The following is a 12523-nucleotide window of genomic DNA, read 5'->3' as shown; positions in this document are numbered from 1 at the left end:
GTTAAAAAAAAATTAAGGAAATTGTTATACAAATTACTTAGGTAGTTAGTTCTTTTGTAGAGCTCTGAGAGTTCTACATTTATATAATCTTTGTTCTCTGCCAGTTACAGTACATTACTGAATGTAAATAAATATAAATTTAGTTTCAAGATAGGGAAATGGCCTATTCTTGTTTCCGTCTAAAGACAACTAAGTACCATCAGCTTAGTTGGAATTATAGGCGATACAATAAAATCCGAGTGTCTTGTATTTCCTCAGTACAAGTAAATTCTAGCTGTTTTAGACGTAAAATCGATAAACTTCTTTATATATTCATCATTTGCTTTTCGCTTTGATAAATTAAAGTGTCTGTGGTATTGTTAGCCATATTAACAGACGTTTTGTTACTACAAGAACTACTGTATAACAGAAAAGTAATGAACAGTGGATACATTTTTCACCATACGCCCATCTGAATGTAGCGGAATGGCCAAGCCACATATTTTGACTAAGGAGTAGAGTTTGGGATGTTAGGCCTTGTATAGTTAGGGCGTGTAGAGTTAGAAGTTTGGCTCTATATGAGATCTGGTAACTTTTTGACAGTGTGTGACAGTCATATGGTCTCGTCTTGGTAACATTTTTCATAAAAAAAGTATTTATGGTGGGATTATGGAATTTTTCGATATACCGTACATCTGTAGCCATATAAGTATCTAGCCAACGAGGCGGGCGACCTATTTAAATTTGTTATACGTTTCTATTTTAAAGACGATAAGAACCATCAACAGTCAAATTTCAAATCATAATACGGAGAACGAATGTGGTGTGAACTAGAACGAAACGGAGCCGTGAAACTTTATACACATTGTTAGATATATTTGTTATCAAAAACTTTTAGGCCGTGTCCGAGTAAATGGAGGCTGCGCTGAAATTGAAAAAAATTGTGAAATTCATCCATTCATTTGTTAGTTATTGCTGACGTATTTAGTTAATAGTGTTAGTGTTACTGTTAGTTGTGCATTTTGTTTAGTATTTGTATGGTCGAACGCGCTTATCTCGAGAACTACCAGTCTCATTTGAAAAATTATGTCTGTTCTGATAGGCCAGTCTTGTTCAGATTATAAGGCTTGTTTGCCAACTATTCTAACCCCTTACGAGTGGTGCAGGAAGCAATAACCATAAATGTTAACCGATATGGCAAACTATATGTAACAGGAACCTTATTTCAAATTAATTTTTGAATTGAAATATCTTAGGATGATTATTGAAGTTGAGACTGTGAACGCTGAATTTGTAACGTTTGAATCAAAATTTGTGAACAGGTTTTGCTTCTATCATATATGATCGCGCCTTTAATTTATTTTTATTAATTTGTTATTGTTGTACTTACAGCCTTAATACACAAAAGTAAAGTAACTGTTAATGTACCATTGCTGGACAAAGACCTCCTCTTCGTTTTGAATAAATTTGGATTTTTGTCCACCACGCTGCTCCAATGAGGGTCGGCTATACTTATGTGCAATTACATTAATTTTAAGAGTACAATATTGTAGAATAGCCAACTCTTACCAATTTTTTATTGATATTCCTTTTCTCAATTAAGTTAACGTAAATTCCTAATAAACATCACACAAATACTCAAAAACTTAACCCCGTTTTACTTACAGCAAGCGCCGAGTGCAAGCAGTGTTTTTCAAACTCCCCTTCCCCAAAATAAGATATATCGCCAATGGCCCACCAACTTGGGAATGTCCCTTGCCTGTGCTAGTTACACTGGTTCGCTCGCCCTTCAAACCGGAACACAACGATACTGAATACTGCTGTTTGGCGGTAGAATATCTGATGAGTGCAAGCAAGTAGTAGAACAGTTGAAAAACGTACACGAAGTTAATTTTAGTGTTAGAAATTGCCGAACAATAAGAAGCGAATTGCAAATCATAAATATGCGATACAATCTGTGCGCGTTTACCGTAATTATAATCTATTCAAAGAGTTAAGCGATGTGCGCGTGTTTGTTTTTAAATTGTTTTGTATATTGTATGTTTCAGGGTTACGCCTCGTTAGTACCTCGTTAAGATATTATTATGATATTTTATTTAGTTTTAAATGATTACTAACGTCCAGTGTTAATTCATGTCACTTCACTCTAACGTCTGTTATCACAGAGGGATCATATATTGGATTACCATAACTTGGCATATAGAAATTGATTGGATTTAATGTCATTTAGAGACGAATTTAATTTAAAAAAGGCGGTTAAAAGGGGTTAAATTATATATACTCATATTAATATTATAAATTGATAAAAATTTTTGTTTGTGTGTAAGGGGTAATATCCGCTACTAATGATCCAATTCTAAATCGATTGTCCCTGAAAATCTTAAAAGTCCTAGACTAGACCTAGGTTCAAGCCTGCTTAGCCAGCTGGAAAATCCACCGCTGATGTTTGTGATGAAATATTTGCATACTGCCCCTATAGGTATCTACCAAGCCTGCACATGTACGTTGTATTTCATATTATGCTTTCGTAATGCGTTGGATACGTAACGGTGAGCTATAATAAAATATATGGACAATGTTACTTTCATAACATTATTTTATATATTTATTTTAAGACGATTGGCCTGTCAATGCACCACCAACGCTGAAGTAATAACACTTACTCACCCCTTAAACCGGAACACAAACATTCAAAATCTAAATTTACTTAATGTCGTTAGCAGTGTACAGCTACTACAGGTTAGGAATTTAAATTTTCACCAATCGTAGTAATAATAATGAAATGCCAGTAGATAGTACATAGAATATATACACTGTCCCTGCTTCGTCTTCAGTTATATACCCAATGTTTTAAAATCTTTGAACAATCCATGCATAGTTTACGGAATTTCAGTTAAATGCATAACGGCATGAATCACCGTTCGTCCCCATTCTGCTTCGTCGGCCCGGACTTTCCCTCCACGACTACCATAATAAGACCATATCAAAGTACATTCGATCTTATATCAAAAGAAATAAAGAATACATTTGCATTCATCGAATTATCTGTTAATGATAAGGATTAGGAGTGTCATCTTAAGTAAAGCTACTCGTAAAATATAAAAAGGTCTAGTGCATTGAAATTAATGTTCTATTATAAGTGAAATAAAGATCAAAATAACTTCAGGTCGATGTAAGGTCATAATATTTTTTAATCTTTATATTATACCTTTCGGTTATACGGTAACAATAAGTTAATATTAATTTAAATTGCAAGATACTTATTATTGAATAGGTGCGTAGGGTTGTCGCTATAGTTTTTAATTTCGGCTTCAAATACCAAATTTGTGAGGACTTAGTCGTAAATTTTAACAACCCTATTGTTCAATTAATTGCTCTCTTAGCTTAATGGCTTTTAGTTGCCAACAGTACGCAGATTATGTTGTCAACGTCACGTAGGAATCCTAGTGTATATTTGTAATTGCAATTTATTACAACAGCCTCGGATTATAAAACAAAATGATGGAGCGTGCGAGACGAACTTTGTGCACGTTTAGGCACGTGTGCGTGACATTGCTGTAGAAATACGTGCGCCTGTGTGCGTGTAGGGCTGCCACGATCTGAGTATTCCGATGTTTGCCTTGAACTTTTCATGCTAATTTCAATAACTAATCAATGTGGAAATCCTAAGACATGGTGTAAGTTCATTATGAGAATTTTATGTTAAAACAGGTTTCGGAATATAATTTATGGTTTTTATGATTTCGTATATTTTTAAGGTGATTAAATATTTATGGGCTTAAGAATGAAACTTATTCAACCACGATGTACGAACAGTCGAACGTTGTGAAAGTTGCAGGTTCAATTCTGACCCCTTGAACTATTGTCGTAACCACTTCTAGTATAAACTTAACGCTTGGTTGGAGGTGAAAAGGCAATACTGTCATAAAATAATACGGAACTAATGTTTTGTTTATTTTTAATGTTTTGAGTAATTATTACATACAGTAATATTACAAGTATACTTATGCGTTATTTATTTTTAAGTAAGGTTATCGCTGGAAATTGATAAATATTATAGGCACTCATTCATTTTATTTCTGGGGCAAAAAATTCAGGTTTCCTCGCGATGTTTTTTTACCACCAAAGAGAATGAATTATATACACAAAAACCGATAACACGGTGATCGTTGATCGGATTTGAAATCGTTATTTAAAAAAAAAAAAATGTCAGTCTGGGCCACGTCTTCCAAGAAGACGACAAGCTCAAAGTCCAGCGAAGATCTGCTGATGTTCAGCAAAAATATAAAATTACGCCAAAAGTTATAAAAATAAAATGTGAAAAAAGGCACGGGCAACTGTGAGCCCGTGGATGTTGTAAAGTAAATAAAAAAAAACTCGCTATCTTTATTTAAGATCCACGTGGTCTACCCGTTTCGCAATTTCGGATCGATTTAATTTAACAAAATTATTTATATAGTACACTATAATGTTATCGAGCCCGGACAATATTCTACTATAAAAAAAATATCTCAACAATTTTATGGAAAGTGCAACATAATCTACGAACTATAAACTAAATAAAACATTTTCGAATAAATGAAATACAGTTATGTAACTGACACAATACGAGCATCAGCGGATGGAATGCATACAATATTATATTTGACAGATCTCATAAATCAAGTTTTGTAAGCAGGTGAGGAGAAATAGGACAAGCTATTCAAGTACTGCGTTGCAAATAAATCTTCTTAGTATCATGTTTTCCTGGTACATTATTGCTCATTGTTTATATTGTAATTGGAACGTAAATGGATGTTAATGGATAAACAAAAACGATATGGTATTGAGGATATTATATATGAATTAATTATATTATATAGTGGCCAATTTTTTTTCGTTATTGGCAAGGATTTCAGTGACGTCATTGACCTTAAGACTGTTACTATTAGTACCTATAAATAAAGGTGAGCGACCTAGGTATCGCTAACGACAGTTGAGAAACTGTCATTACTTAATAAATTATAATTTTTTTTCTTATATTGTAATAAAATCATACTGATAGACGATGCATTTTAGCGCTTTCAATTAGTAACGACAATTTTTTTTTTTATATTTTTATATTAAAATTTTTCGTTCAAGTTCAATTCATTTATAAAATTTTATAAATGAATTGAACTACAATGAGTTGTAATCTGTAATCGCCTAGAGTATAATTATTAATAATTAAATAATTTAATCTGTGCCTACCTACTTAGTGAGTTTTTGTTTTGTAAACACTAAATATATTAAATAAAATTGATTTGAATGAGTCATTTGAAGCCTTAAGAATGTTTTAAATTTATCATACATCTATTTGTACCCATTATTTTTTCCTGTAAATACAATACAATGCTGTATTAACATATATTTGAAAGCCATTTATATAATATAGAAAAGTACCTGTAAGGATATATGATTTCCAAAAATATCATTACAAATGCATCTGATATGAATTTAGTTTAAATTCGTGTCAGCGCCATGTGTACGCAGAAGGGCTGAAAGAAATGTACATGCATTGTACAAGTTACAATACATTATAGGTTCCTTACAAATAAAAATATAAAAAAAAAAATTGTACATTTTACGATACGAACATTAGTAAACGTCCAGATATATTTTTGATTACTTATAATTTTAATTATTATATCAAATATTAATATATTATTTTTAATGTCTTATGTTGATTTTAAAAATTTATAAAAGCCGCAAAATTACCATTCTTAAAATGTTCTAGTAGATTAAAACTATGTTGGGTAAAGGAAGGAATCTTGCTTATTTTCAAAATAAACCGTCTAAATATTTAACTTCATCTCGATGACAATAACATCAGATATTTTATTAAAAAATTATAAATAAAAAGGAAATCCAATAGTATTTTCTATGTTTAGTTAGCATTACTATATTATATATACATACATTAATATACTGGATATATACTTATGTATAGTATAGTTTCTGCAAGAGACATTTAATCGAGAACAAATTATACACACGTTACATTGTAGCGATAGTCGGTTTCACTTAGTTAATTTCATAATCGTCAGTAAAGCTGCAATTCTGGTTTTATATATGTTTAAGCCATACACAAATACGAAGCGAAGTGACGTGCTCGTCTCCTGTAATACAATACCCTTGACACTTAGAAGTTTTGCGGTTGTAATTGGTCATAACGGAATGACACGCGTCAGTCGATTTGACACAGTTATATGGACAGCAGTATTTGTATCCTTGCGCTTATGATTTCATAATCAATCTCCTACGTTTCTTCTCTACCCAAAATCAATATAATCTTTCAAGGCTCTTGCAAACACTTTTGAAGTGTCAATTTACAAAATTAAATTAATAATAACGTTACCACCAATTCGGAATATAGACGCTATTGAATCGAACCGGCAAGAAATAGAGTTATTAAACGTGCTCACAAATAAAATGAGTTAATTATCTATTTAAATTGAATTATATTTTGAAGTTGAAAGAGTAGTATTTTAAATTAAATATACAATTAAAATTGTATGAATGAATATTTGTTTTTAATATCCAATGATTTTTTTTATGTATATCATACGGAACTCTAAGCAAGCAAGCTGTCCCACGGGACGGTTGCGATTCGGGAGTAACGGTAAGGCCAATGACCGCACTTGAGCTCCAATTTTTTTTTTAATGATTGCGTTTGTTTTCCGAAACTTTATGTATTTATTGAACCCCTTCTTAAAATTTGACCAGAATTGTTTTTTTGCCCTTGTAATGTATATATGTCTGTAAAGGTATTATTGTCGTTGTTTAGGTTTGTTTTTGGAAATTGAAATGGATAAAAAAATATTTTTGTCCTTTTCTGATTAAGTAAATTTATTACCAGAAATCCATAAAATCGAGTCAATTGTTATCGAGCCATTGCTTCTATAAGAACGATCACAGCAATTCAAATATTTAAAAAAAAAGTATATCTTCTTAAAATTCGATCAGAAGTGTTTTTTGTAGCCCTTAAATATATTAAGGACATTTAAGACATTAAAAATATGTATTTATTAAGGTTGCTTAGGTTTGTTTTTGGTAATTGTAATAAGTAGGTAATATAGTTTATTTTTTATCCTTTTTTGATTTAAGATAATCCTGGTACAGGATTCAATAACATCAATTTCTTTGTCATTGCCTCTAAAAGAACGATCACAACGATTCAAATAATTAAAAAAAATATATTATATTCATCTACAACTTGTACACGAATAAGGTAAAACTATATTTAATAAAGCTCACATTTTACTCAAACTCGTTTAACGCCTACCATTATTTTTTAATAATAAATTATGCTTCACAGATTAAATACCTTCTTAAAGGAACCAGTATCAGTTTATTTATAGAATATAAAAATGTTTGTATAACATTTTTATACGAAAATTTATAGCAAATATTTTTCTCCTATTTTTATTGAAACTATTTACTATTTTACTTCAAATGGCACAGACGTGGTTTTTCTAGTATTTTTCATAAATTTTTCAATAGATACAGTAGTATTCTGACATATGCGTCTACATGGAATCCGCTTCGTAATTCATGCTTCTTCTTCTTCGAGTGCTACTCCGACTTGCGAAGGTTGGCAGTCAGCTTTGAATACTCCTTCTTGTTCTTCGTGAGGCGAAAGAGATCGACAGCACTCGTAATTCCCGTCCATTCTCGGATGTTGCACAGCCAAGACTTTTTTCTGCGCCCAACAGCTCTCCTTCCGGCAACTTTTCCCATCCTAATGAGTTGCAAAAGTTCATATCTTTCATGCCTAAGCACGTGTCCGAGAAATGCAACTTTTCTCTTCTTGACAATCTCCAAAAGTTGCCGTTTTTGGTAATTCATGCAATCCAATAAATAATTACAAATAAAGTTATTTATAGATTTAATACGATATAATAAAATCTTCACCATTTCTAAACAAAAGCTTAATAAAATTCATACACGTGTAGAATCAAGATTTGTTTTATAGATACGTATGAGCTGCTTGTGAGTCATGTCAAGTTCAGGCCAAGCGACAATCCAAGTCAATCATGCAATGAATTTTAAAACAAAGTTAGTTTTTTTTAGTATGCACTATGTTAATATATAATGTAACTTTTTTTTACCGAGTGAATTCTAAAAGTGTAAAGGCAGTTATCCTTAAGACGTAAGATCCGTAGATGATTTAGGTAAATACCTAGAAAGAGTGTAAATAACTAAAACAAAAGAGTCAATTGAATTGCGATTCTACTGGTGGCATGAATGCTAGCAGCATTTCCCCGTTCCACGCGGTCAAGATTTATACAATACAATAGGTATTGTTTAATTCATATTTGTATATATTTAAGCACTCAATGTTATTAATTCTTATGTTAATAAATCTATTATTATTTACGTAATTGTAACCGCCTAATAAGTATACCTACATTATCTTAAAAAAAAAAGAGTCATCTTTGTTATCCTGGTGTGTGTGACAGCTACGCTTGACATTCGTTAAACGTCATACTACTTCATTAGTTTGCGTGTACTTAGTGGCTAACAGTTGGGCATAATTTTTTTTCGACTTTGAAAGTCTGTCTAGATATATATAGAATCAACATTTAGATCATTGAAAACAAAAGAAAAATACGAGCAATATATTATTGAAAAATTTATTTAAATAGGCATGTTTTTTATGAAGTTTATTGTTGCATTTACTTTTTTTTTAAATTCTTTTGACAGTTGGTATTCGATATATATCTCAAAGGCGTTGCTAAGTAATTTATAAAGTTACCTATCTCAGAAAAAAGAGACAAACGTGTATGTCAATTATATTTTGTTTTATTTTTAAACTATCATAAACAGTATTTTGATATATTAAAATTGAAATTCCTAATAATATTTAATATATTTAAGAAATGTATCGGTATCAAACATCTGCTGGTTTTTTGTACGTAAGTTGAAACAAAATATTCTTAGAATAAATAATTTATTTGTTAATTATATTAATATACATGTACAATGTAAAAAAAAAATTTAATGTGAGAACATTTAAAAGATATTTGTACTCATTACTATAAGCTATATTACAACATTCTTTAAAAGGTATATTCCATGTCCGTGTTTTAGTACAAAATATCCCATAAGATCACGTTACGAAATAACTCGAATCGCAACACGACAAAGTAGACGGTGATTTTGACAATTTACATAGCCCAATGTACTTTAAAAGGGCAACAGCCTACATAAAACACTTTTAAAGTACAAGAGTACCTTATCCACAGTGTGGCAATATTTCGGGAGCTAACGGTTGGAAGGTGCATCGACCGAGCAGTCAGACTCGAGGAGTTTTATTGCGTGACGTGTATATGGTGTCCCGAATTTTGTGACGAAAATGTGAACGTAAGTTGTTCTATAAATACGTAATACAATTACGATTTTTTTTTATTTATAATAAGTATATCTATCACATTTGAGTTTAATATAGTGTTGCCATAACAATATAATAAAAAATATTTTGAATACAATTGCCCAATTGCCTTTGATAAATTAATTATTCATAAAGAAATGTTTTACATTTATATTAATTTAATTTATAGATGTTTTGGATTCGTCCTTTGCTTTTTCAATTAATTAAAGTTTATATCGATATAATATTATATGTACACGTTTATAAAGCTTTAATGATGTCGCGTTAAACGCTTTGTAAGTACTCAAATACTACACGTACATAAGCCCCTATTTAACCTAGCATTAATATCTACATCATACATCATTTTTATATTATGAAATTTATTAAGATGAATATTATTCCTCGAATCATTTAAACTATATAATTATAATGTATTTAACGAATAAAAAATCTATATATAAGTTTATGTAAGAGAATTATTATAGGAGAAATAATAACTTTAAGCGTGTCACTCGCTTCGCTGTGCTTAATGCACATAATAAAGAAAAAGAGAGAAAGTACCGAGGCAATTTAAAAAATTAAGTAGATATGTCAAACCTATACCAGTTATAGTCTGTCTATGAAGAATTCCGCGTCGATTGGTCAAAGTCTCGTTCGTACGTTCAGTAGTTTTAAATTGACTGACGCACAAAGAAAAAAAAACTATTATTATTTTGGAAAAGAAGAAAGTACAAGTTAATAAATACATTTTATCTATTTTATTATCCAAATGAATATTAAGATCATTTTACTTTTAGTAAATGTTTTCACTTGGACGGGATTAATTTTATTTTAATTGTAGTTTGGTTTGAGTTGTTATGATAAATTGTTATAGCTTTATTTATTGTATATTAAATTAAATTACCCTCTAGTACGGATTACATCAACATATAACATTATAATCGTTACAATAAACGTATTAAATTAAATTAATATCATCGTAATTAATCAATAAAAAACGACAATTTAATGTACGTAATATTTTATGTCTATAACGAAATATCAATAGCATATTGTTTCAGAATACATCATGTTATTGATAGTATACATATACATATAAGTATATCTAAAATGTTTATATAGATTAATATAACGTAACTATTACTGAAGGTTTTCATCTTGTTCGTCTTTTATGTATTGGAATGTGCTAAGCGTTTTTTTCTGGTATATGTTGGCGGATGAGCTTGGTAAGCGGTCACCATCGCCCATAGACTATGGCGCTGTAGGAAATATTAACCATTCCTGACATCGCCAATGCGCCACCAACCTTGGGAACTAATATGTTACGTCCCTTGTGCCTTTAGTCACACTGACTCATTCACCCTTTAAACCGGAACACAACAATATTGAGTACTGTTGTTTGTCCGTAGAATATCTGATGGGTGGTACCGACCCACACGGCTCACACAAAGTTAAGTTCAGTTAATGAGCAAATTCAATGCAGAGTAATCGAAATAAATAAAGGTCAGAGAATTAGTAAACTTAAGTGGCATTTTGATGGTTACATCTCCACAGAACTGATAATAATTGCTAAAGAAACTGCCTATAAGCAATATGACGTGGAGAGGACGTCCTCATTCTTGATGGAGCAACGACATACGCAAATTGGCTGGAAAATACGTAAGAGATCACTTGTGTGCACGAGAGTCTAGCAACGGACGGTCACGGGCTAACGACGATGATTAATGTTGGAATGAAGTTAAATAAAATCTTAATATGTAATTCTTGCAACATGCAATGAGATTCAAAGCTGGAGTCTCCCAAACATCACAATCCTGAATCCATGGATTAGTACGATAAAGCGAAATTAACTTTAAAATCAAGAGCATATGAATGAAAATTGCTTACAAGATTTAAACAATAAAACCTCACGTATATGAATACGATACGCTGATGGACTTTAAATGGGTTTATTGATCATGATTATAAACATGACGGAATACAGAACAGCGTAAGGTATCATGAATAGCAAATCATCACTCATAAATATAGAAAATTCGTAACGTTATTAAAAAAATCCTTTATATATTTTTTGACGCAAGAATTATTTGTATAAAGAAGACTCAATTAAGTATATACTTCGACCAAAATTAACAATTGCTACTTTGCTTGATAAACGCGTAGAATTGTGGCAAGTATTCTTTAGGTTGAAAAATGAACCAGCTAGTGACTAGTGGAGATGATACGAAAGGCTATTTGTAACTCTACATAGTATAAAACAAAGTCACTTCCAGCCGTCTGTACGCTTAGATCTTTTAAGTTACGCAACGGATTTTAATGCAGTTTTCACCAATACAGAGATTGCTTCAAGAGGATGAATGTATATTATAGTAGAAGTAGAGAAAAGGGCCGGTAGCTATTAATTTATTGATAAATATATTTGCACTATTACTCCAAAGTCCAAGTGTTGTAACTTCAAAAATATAATTTAGAGTGAGAGGGGAATATTAGCGGTCTTTGTCCGCTTGGGCATATCATACGTCATTTATTTTATGAGACGGAGAGAATCTGACAAATTTTATATTTAATAAGTCTTATTGTTTAGCTTTTTACGCAATATATTCTGTTCATATGTTAATTTGTTAAACAATGTTCTGTCCGTTATGAAAGAACGAGATATATCTGCGATTAAGAGATTTTAAACTAAGGCCGTAGTTGTAATATCTCGCTTGCTTTAAATTATTCTAGAAGTTATGACATTGATGTCATAATCTGTGCTCTCTTGGCACAGCTAAAAGCCGTTAACCTAAAAAATGAATTGAAATGGAACGGTTGATGTATTAAAGATGGTGACATAGTAGTTAGCAACCTATTGAAAAGACTCTCGAATGCGTTGCATATTTACACAATATGCCCAAAGGAAACAACACTTGTCGACTTTTATACATAATAATATAGTTATGTTTATGGTAACTACGCGTAGGAAGATTAAGTAACCTTTTACTTAGTTGCAAAATGTGCTGAGATAATTGGTGCAATAAGATGTGGTGCAAGAAGAAGTGCATTATATTGATATTAAACTAACAGTTGGTGGATACACGATATTTATTTTATTTTTCTATGTGGAGAACGTTCTGATTTCTTATTGGTTTTGGGTGAAGATTTTGAAGA

At 31.2% G+C, this 12523-nt stretch overlaps 1 protein-coding gene across 3 annotated transcripts in view; it reads left to right on the top strand.

The window, feature by feature from the left end:
* Nucleotides 1–12523, top strand: part of LOC125073606 (clavesin-2-like) — a 28461-nt gene that overhangs the window by 8360 nt on the left and 7578 nt on the right. Inside the window, exon 1 of one of the 3 annotated variants that reach the window (XM_047684497.1) lies at nucleotides 9339–9363. The exons of the other annotated variants lie outside the window; for them this stretch is intronic. The gene's annotated coding sequence lies outside the window, so the exon portion shown is untranslated. Of the gene's footprint in view, nucleotides 1–9338; nucleotides 9364–12523 lie in introns of those variants that run through there. 3 annotated transcript variants of the gene reach the window in all.

This window comes from Vanessa atalanta, chromosome 24 (genome assembly GCF_905147765.1).
Source record: "Vanessa atalanta chromosome 24, ilVanAtal1.2, whole genome shotgun sequence".
Lineage (NCBI taxonomy): Eukaryota > Metazoa > Arthropoda > Insecta > Lepidoptera > Nymphalidae > Vanessa > Vanessa atalanta.
This window is presented reverse-complemented; position numbering and strand designations above follow the sequence as displayed.